General features: G+C 40.7%; 1 long non-coding RNA gene across 1 annotated transcript; it reads right to left on the reverse strand.

The window, feature by feature from the left end:
* Window positions 1–2,557: 2,557 nt before the first annotated feature.
* On the reverse strand, window positions 2,558–3,306 carry LOC128809076 (uncharacterized). The gene is made up of 3 exons (XR_008437597.1): window positions 3,146–3,306; window positions 2,961–3,065; window positions 2,558–2,640 (listed from the first exon to the last, which is right to left on the reverse strand). It is a non-coding gene; the product is annotated as an uncharacterized LOC128809076 (long non-coding RNA).
* Window positions 3,307–6,959: the final 3,653 nt, after the last annotated feature.

The following is a 6,959-nucleotide window of genomic DNA, read 5'->3' on the forward strand; positions in this document are numbered from 1 at the left end:
CCTGTTTCTTTCTCCATTCCCTCTTGTGAGGGAGCAAGGAGCAAGCTGCTGCTTTACAGGCAATTTACTGCTTAAATAGCTTTAGGTGAGGAAATATAAAACCAAGGGTCACCAATAGATGCCAGTGTCAGCTACAGAAAGATTCCCAGCCATAAATTTTAGGACACACTGCACATGCACACACTCCGTGCTCATTCCCCCTTATGGCTGAAAAAGTGGAGCATCATTAATTAATACAGGGAATGGATCCTCAGTGAATCCTCCCTCCATTCTTTCCCACTCAGGTCCCTGCTGCCAGCACCTAGAATATACACTCAATCTTTACTGCTCAGTACTCAATCTGGCCCTGCTCAGGAAAGTAACTGTCAAGATACTTTGAGGCTTCTAAATATTTCAAGACCAAATATGTCACTATTAAAAGTCACTCAACTTCTGCTGACTCAATTTTGACCATACAAGTTGCTGTTTTCATCTCTTCTCACTAGGAATAAAGGTTTCCAACAAAATAGCCAGCTAAGATCAGCTTTTGTATACATGGCATAAAATCATCTGTTCTGTGGTTGTATTAAGTCTACAGAGCTAGCAGGGGAATTGCTGAACTATTATTTCACTGTTTTACTACAAGAAAGATGATGTACTAAGATCTTAGGGAGATGCTGTTGAGACCTAACTCTACTTATGTCAAGATTTAAACTGGGGAAAATAAAAACAAACTATGAAAAGTATCAGCAAAATATTTTGTTCTGATGGTGTGCTACCATGATTTTCAACATTCATAAGTGATAGTAGAAAACTGGATAGTACAGTATAAACAATTTCACTGACTGTTGAATAAAAATGTGCAATTTAATGATGTGTTTTCAACAGGAGACACAGTTTAGGGTAGGAAGTTATCTATTACAGCTTTGATAGTTGGCAACATTATTTGGCATGCTGTATGTTTCCATGCAGGACTGTTTTATGTGGTTATTAACTAATAACTGCTCACAAACAGAGTAGAACATTGACATTACATCACTAACTGCAGGTTTACCTATATTTAAACTTGTCAGGAAAGTAGCGGTGAAAGAAGCGTGGCCTTTTCCTTGTGGTTTTCAAGCACACAGGATTTATTTCTGTTTTGGCAGACAGCGTTCATTTGCTAGCATAAAGATTTTTCTCAGCCTCCTTAAAATTATTCAGGAGCAAAACTGTTTGTTAATCACCTTATGAAGAAGCAAGAGATCTTTCTAAAAGACATTGGGAAAGGTTTCAACTCCCACCAAGCTGGGACTATAGGACCCTCTATTAAACAACACAGCAGAAATCACAGTCACAGAAGGGATTGGAAGGGACCTCTGGCAATCACCTAGTCGAACCTGCCAAGGCAGGGTCACCTAGAACAGGTTATACAGCAACTGTTCCAGGTGGATTTTGCACGTCTCCAGGCAGGAAGACTCCACAACCTCCCTGAGCAGCCTGTGCCAGTGCTCTGCCACCCTCAAAATAAACTCTTGTTCATGTTGAGGTGTTTGCCAGTTATACCACAAGGGAAGATTTCCCTTTCATTTGCATTGTTTTCACTACTCTGGAAAATTAAGCTTTGAAGTGAAAGCTAAAACTTGGAGTCCTGTTTTTTAAAGGGAGAAAGAATATTCCACCTACTCCGTCACAAAGGCTAGTCAGTAGAGATAAAAAAAAAATCCCTTCCATGAAATAGGTCTCTAGATGCAGCTAGACCACAGACATCATGAAGGGATTCCAGCACTGTCCTTCAGCTCTTGGACTTCACTGTACAGGTGGCAAATATTTAGCAGAAAGGAGGAGGTAGAAAGAGAGTTCAGAGCTAAAGACAAATTGCCAGTGAAAATGCACTACTCAGGTGTATTGCTGCAGACTGGATTATTTCAAGCTCTGAACAAGGCAGGACTGGGCTGCAGAAGCTACTGGCACAACCCCTAGCCTACAGACTGGCCATTGTGCCCCCCAGCACATGGCCCACATAAGACTGCTGTGCATGTACACTGCTGTAGCTGTGTGTAAATTACACACTATTTATGTCACCTCTGAATTCACCTTGTTGCTTTTTCCTTTCAATACAAGTTGGCTTCTACACATCGCAATTAAAACTAACCTGGCAAGTGGGAAAACACCTGTATAAACCTCTCATTATTCTGGCATTCCACACTAATTGTAAGACATTTTAAGATTTCAGTATTGCCTGAGGTGGACAATTTTTGTGACATTTTACAGCCAGTGAACTTCCACCGGAGGAGCTGATACTTTCCCTGAGCCCACAGTTTTAACATTACCAAATCCTGATTAGCTTTGTGGATTAATCAGGTTTCAGGTCTAACAGCCAAGATGGATTTTACCTAAAGCTCTATTCACAGTTGACTGGGCAATACCTGTTATAATTTACAGGCACTGGCAGATCTGCTTCAGATAGCTCCTTGGAAGCGATTATCCGTCTTGCTTCACGGATGCCACATGTAATATATTCCAAAACACTAAATTACACAGAATTTACTGATGTCTTGAGTTTTTTTTATTCAAACTCAAGACTGATCACATTCATCAAGAGGGCCACGGACCTGGAACGTGTTTCCAAAGAACTGCAGTTTGTTTATCATGCAAAGGTAGTGGCTTCACTCTGCTTTCCTGAGAGAACAAAGCAATTTTGATTTGGAATGTGTTTTGCTTGGGCAATCTAAGACTGCTTAATCCTGAAATTACAAAATTCACATCACCTATTTGCCTGAGTTTTGAAGAGAAACCTAGCTTCACAAATCCTGCTATCAAGGCAAATTCCTTATAATTAAAAAGAATCTGTTCTATGTACAGGATGCAGTTATAAGGACTGAGAAATACAAAGTTTTTCTACAACCCGTATTCTGTTCTCCTTGAGGTCAGTAATATTTTGGGCAGACAGAAGGCACCATGCTGACAGAAAGGAACAAGATACCACAAAGAGAGCTTACCTGTGTTGATACCAAAAGGGTTACTATATGGAGGTACTGGAGGCCAGGGTGGGTGGGGCTCTGGGTAACCTGGTCAGGAGGAAGGTCCTCCACCTGTAGAAGGGGCTTCAAACCAGATGTTCTTTAAGGTCACTTCCAAACCAATCTATACTATGAAAACTCAAAATCTGTTTAAGAACACAAACCTCATACTTAGGGATCTTTGGAAGGCATTAGTGAGTGCCATCACACCTGCTCCCTTGAACAGTTGAATATTCACCTTTGTACCATCCTGTCCATAAGGAAATTTTTGCTTTTATTTCATCAACTTCAACTGATCCTGTTTTGCTGGCAGGCATATGTGAGAGCAAAGGACAGAGGGAAAGGCTAGGCAAAGTAAAGGAAAAAGGCAGCATGATTACAATTCCCAACAAATCCTGGACAAAAACCCTGAGAAGGATGCAATAGCATGGGGTGCTGACCCTAGCCAGCAACCAAACACCCATCCTTCCTTGGCTCACTCAACTCTCCTGCGAGGCTATTTTTAAAAAAATCAAAGGAAGGAAAATAGGTTATAGATGGATATATTGACAATTTAATAAGAAAACTACAAGCTTTGTAAGCAAAGCAAAAAGAAGGTATTCAGACCTTGCTGTAGGCAAGCAGGTAGATGTTTCTGGGAAACAGCATCCCCACATGTAACAGTTCCTTAGAAAGAAAAAATGCCACTTTTCCCTGAACTTTTACTGTTGAGCACATCATACAGTATGGAATATCCCTCTGGTTAATTCAGAGCTTTGTCCCCACTCGATCTCTTGCCCACTGCTAGACTATTCACAGGGGGAAGCCTTGACACTGTGCAAGCAACACACAGCAGTAGTCAAATGGCCAGTGTTACCAACACTGTTTTAGCCACAAAGCACAAGCTCCTTGTGAGCTACTGCAAAGTCAAGTACGTAACTTCATCCCAGCCAGGGCCAGTACAAATATACATACCATGGCAGGGTACAAACCCAGTCTAGAGTACTCCACCCTAAAAAGAGTTGGGTTTTCTTGTTTTTAAGGAATGCACCTCATGCATTTAACTCCACCTTTCTGTGACTAGGATAATAACAAAAAATGCAGGAGGACAGAACTTTGGGTTTGAGCACTTATCTGCCACATACTACAAAAAATGGTTAGTATGATTTCATTCAATTAGAAGAAAGAAGTAAAAGCAGGACAACCTCTTATTCTTGCAGATTACTCTTAGACTTTAACACTGCCACTTTAATATCACTTCTCACTCAACCCACCTCCTTACAATCCCAAGAGCTCAAGCAAGTTAAGGTTGGTTTAACTATGCTCAGCACCATCTTTTTGCCTTTAATTTTCAACCTTTGATGGAAATGCTCTCCATAAGTGGTTCTGCTGCAAGTCTTATGCATGACTGCATTAATTAAAATGCTAGAAGGGATGATTTAAGAGTCTCATCATCAGGCTTGGCATAATTAGACTTCCAGACCCAGTGTCAAATGCTCCCAGGGTTGCCCTAACCTTTCATCCTTCTAAGGCAGCACTATACAACATGCTTTGCAGCAAGAACCATTTCTGAAAAAAAGCTTTAGGAGAAAGGTTTTGTCTTCTTTCTTGAAACATTAAAAAAATCCCCCTGGCACTTTTTCACAGAGTCCAGATTTCTGTTTATAACCACAGCCAAAGCAGCCCTAACATCTATGCCAGAAGTAGCTTTTTTTTAGTAATGCCAAGTGTATGAAGTTGAAAATTGCCTGGTGATCCCTCTGGAGCAGAAGATGGTATGTAAATAGCCTCACTATTTATATCCTATATAGGGCTGGGTTCAAACTAAAATGAGAAAATTAAATGGGGAAAAGAGGTCAGTGCATTCAGATATTCTCCAGCACTTGTCAGCATCAATTAAGCACAAAAGATCAAAGCATCAGAAACAGAACAAGACTGTTTTCAAGGTGTCTCAGATCCCACTGCACTGAGTTGACAACTGGGTATGTACCATGAAGGCTTGCCAGACAGAGCCAGAAGTGAACCACTGTGGTCATGATATAGGTCAAGTCTTTTAATTACTACATTTTCTCTTTGTTCTTGGAGATTAGGTTCTAGCTGTTCCTGAACTACGAGTGCTGTTTTACATGCACTGCTTTCACAAATTAGAAAACACTGGGCAATCATCTTAATTGTTAAAAATTCTTGCCTGTTGTATAAAGGTAATATTACTACAAACAAGCAGCTAAAATGTTAGTTTCTGGAAAACCAACTTAAGCAGGACATACACATTATTAAAATCTCACAGCTGGGGCCTTGTAGGGAGAACTTACACAGATGTAGTCAGTTTAAACAAGGCACATGGTACTTTAAGTAAGCAGTTACCATAAATGATGCATTTTCACCACTACTGAGGTCCCAGACTACAAGCTTTTCTGCACTCCCTATTTCTGTAAATGTTGTTTTACTGCCATCTGGTGGGAAAAACTCATAGGAAGAAGGATCGTCATGAAGGCATAGGAACAGAGGCACTGCAGTGAGTGAGAGTGAGAATTCTGAATTCCCTAGTCCAATGGTTGTATTTTAGGATCCAATTCCAAAGTACATGCAGATACATGGATAACTGCTATATAGTTTCTACATAATAAACAAGACCAGGAGACTGAGTATCAGTAAGACAGATGCCACAGGCACCAAAGCCTGTGACCAGACCACAAATCAAGCTACATGAATATCAAGATACTGACACTGTAATATGAATTCTCTGAAGGCCCACATGAACAGAAACATTTTCTAGGGGAAACTTACATTCAGCAAATAAGTCACTAACTAGGAACTATTATCAAAATTACTCAGAAGTGCACAGTGCTCAAAGGGCACATGTAGCTTTATGGATGTATCCCTTCTTTAGGTTGGTCTAGTTTTACAGTCAAATGCACTTAACTAAAGGGCAAACTATGACCTGTTTCAGTCAATTAAACAAATTAGTGCCTTACCTTGTGCCACTAGTTTTAATCAACTTGGGAATGCAGTGCCCATTCTAACTTAGAACCTACAAAGAGTTCTATTTACCCCATATTTCCTTGGTCCATATTTCTGGTCCAGTAAGGGCCAGAAAGGACCATCTGTCCCTCTTTAGAAGAGCCAAAGGTAAACTGGAAGTGCTGCTGAGTTCTTTCCTCTGCAATGTCCAACCTTAATACAGATGGTGCAAACAGTTCTGTGTCTGGCTCTGAAGAAGAAGCAGAAGGGATATTCCTGGGTAGACAAACTTGTCCTCTTACTTCAGTGAGAGCCAACTTTGAAAGATGATGAGAAAGTCTTTTGACATGGTTTGGTGGTTTTAAAACAAAATGTATCCCCATCAGTTGCCTTTAGCCAGTGAGTTTCAGGCCAGGACTTGAGATAATGGCATGGAAATGTGACTGATCTATCTATTAATACAGCATGTCACCACCAAATAGTATTATTATTTACATTTTATGAGTCTAAATGTGCTTGGTATGTTGCTGAGAGTGCTTCCATTAACTCTCGGGCACAAAGGAACATGTTTGAATTTGGCAGCAGATTGTAGACAGTGTGTGAAAGCAGAAACTGGGAGAAGTGCAGCTGAGGGCTGCCATTCTCAGCAACAGGCACTAACTCAATAGCAAATCCCAGCCTACAGCCCAGGATGGCATGGTAGAGCTTAAGAGGTCAGTGCTTTCACAAATACAAATTTGCTATTGCAAAAGGGCATGATTCAGCTTACACATTGAAAGTTGCCAATAGTAATCATAGCATTCTTCCTCTCTGGGCTATGTCAAAGTTGAGATCCAGGTATCCCAGGATCTACTGCCATGGTAACAACCAGACAAACACAGTTCTCTGGGTAGGTTATGGGCAGTTCCTGACCACAGATTTCACAGAGCAAGGGACTGAGTCACTCTTCATCACCCTCTTCTGAGTACAAGAACACACTGAGTTACTGTGAGGTCTTATCCTGAATAATTTTTTATGATTCTAGGAAACTAACAAGTG

Source organism: Vidua macroura, chromosome 6 (assembly GCF_024509145.1).
Source record: "Vidua macroura isolate BioBank_ID:100142 chromosome 6, ASM2450914v1, whole genome shotgun sequence".
Lineage (NCBI taxonomy): Eukaryota > Metazoa > Chordata > Aves > Passeriformes > Viduidae > Vidua > Vidua macroura.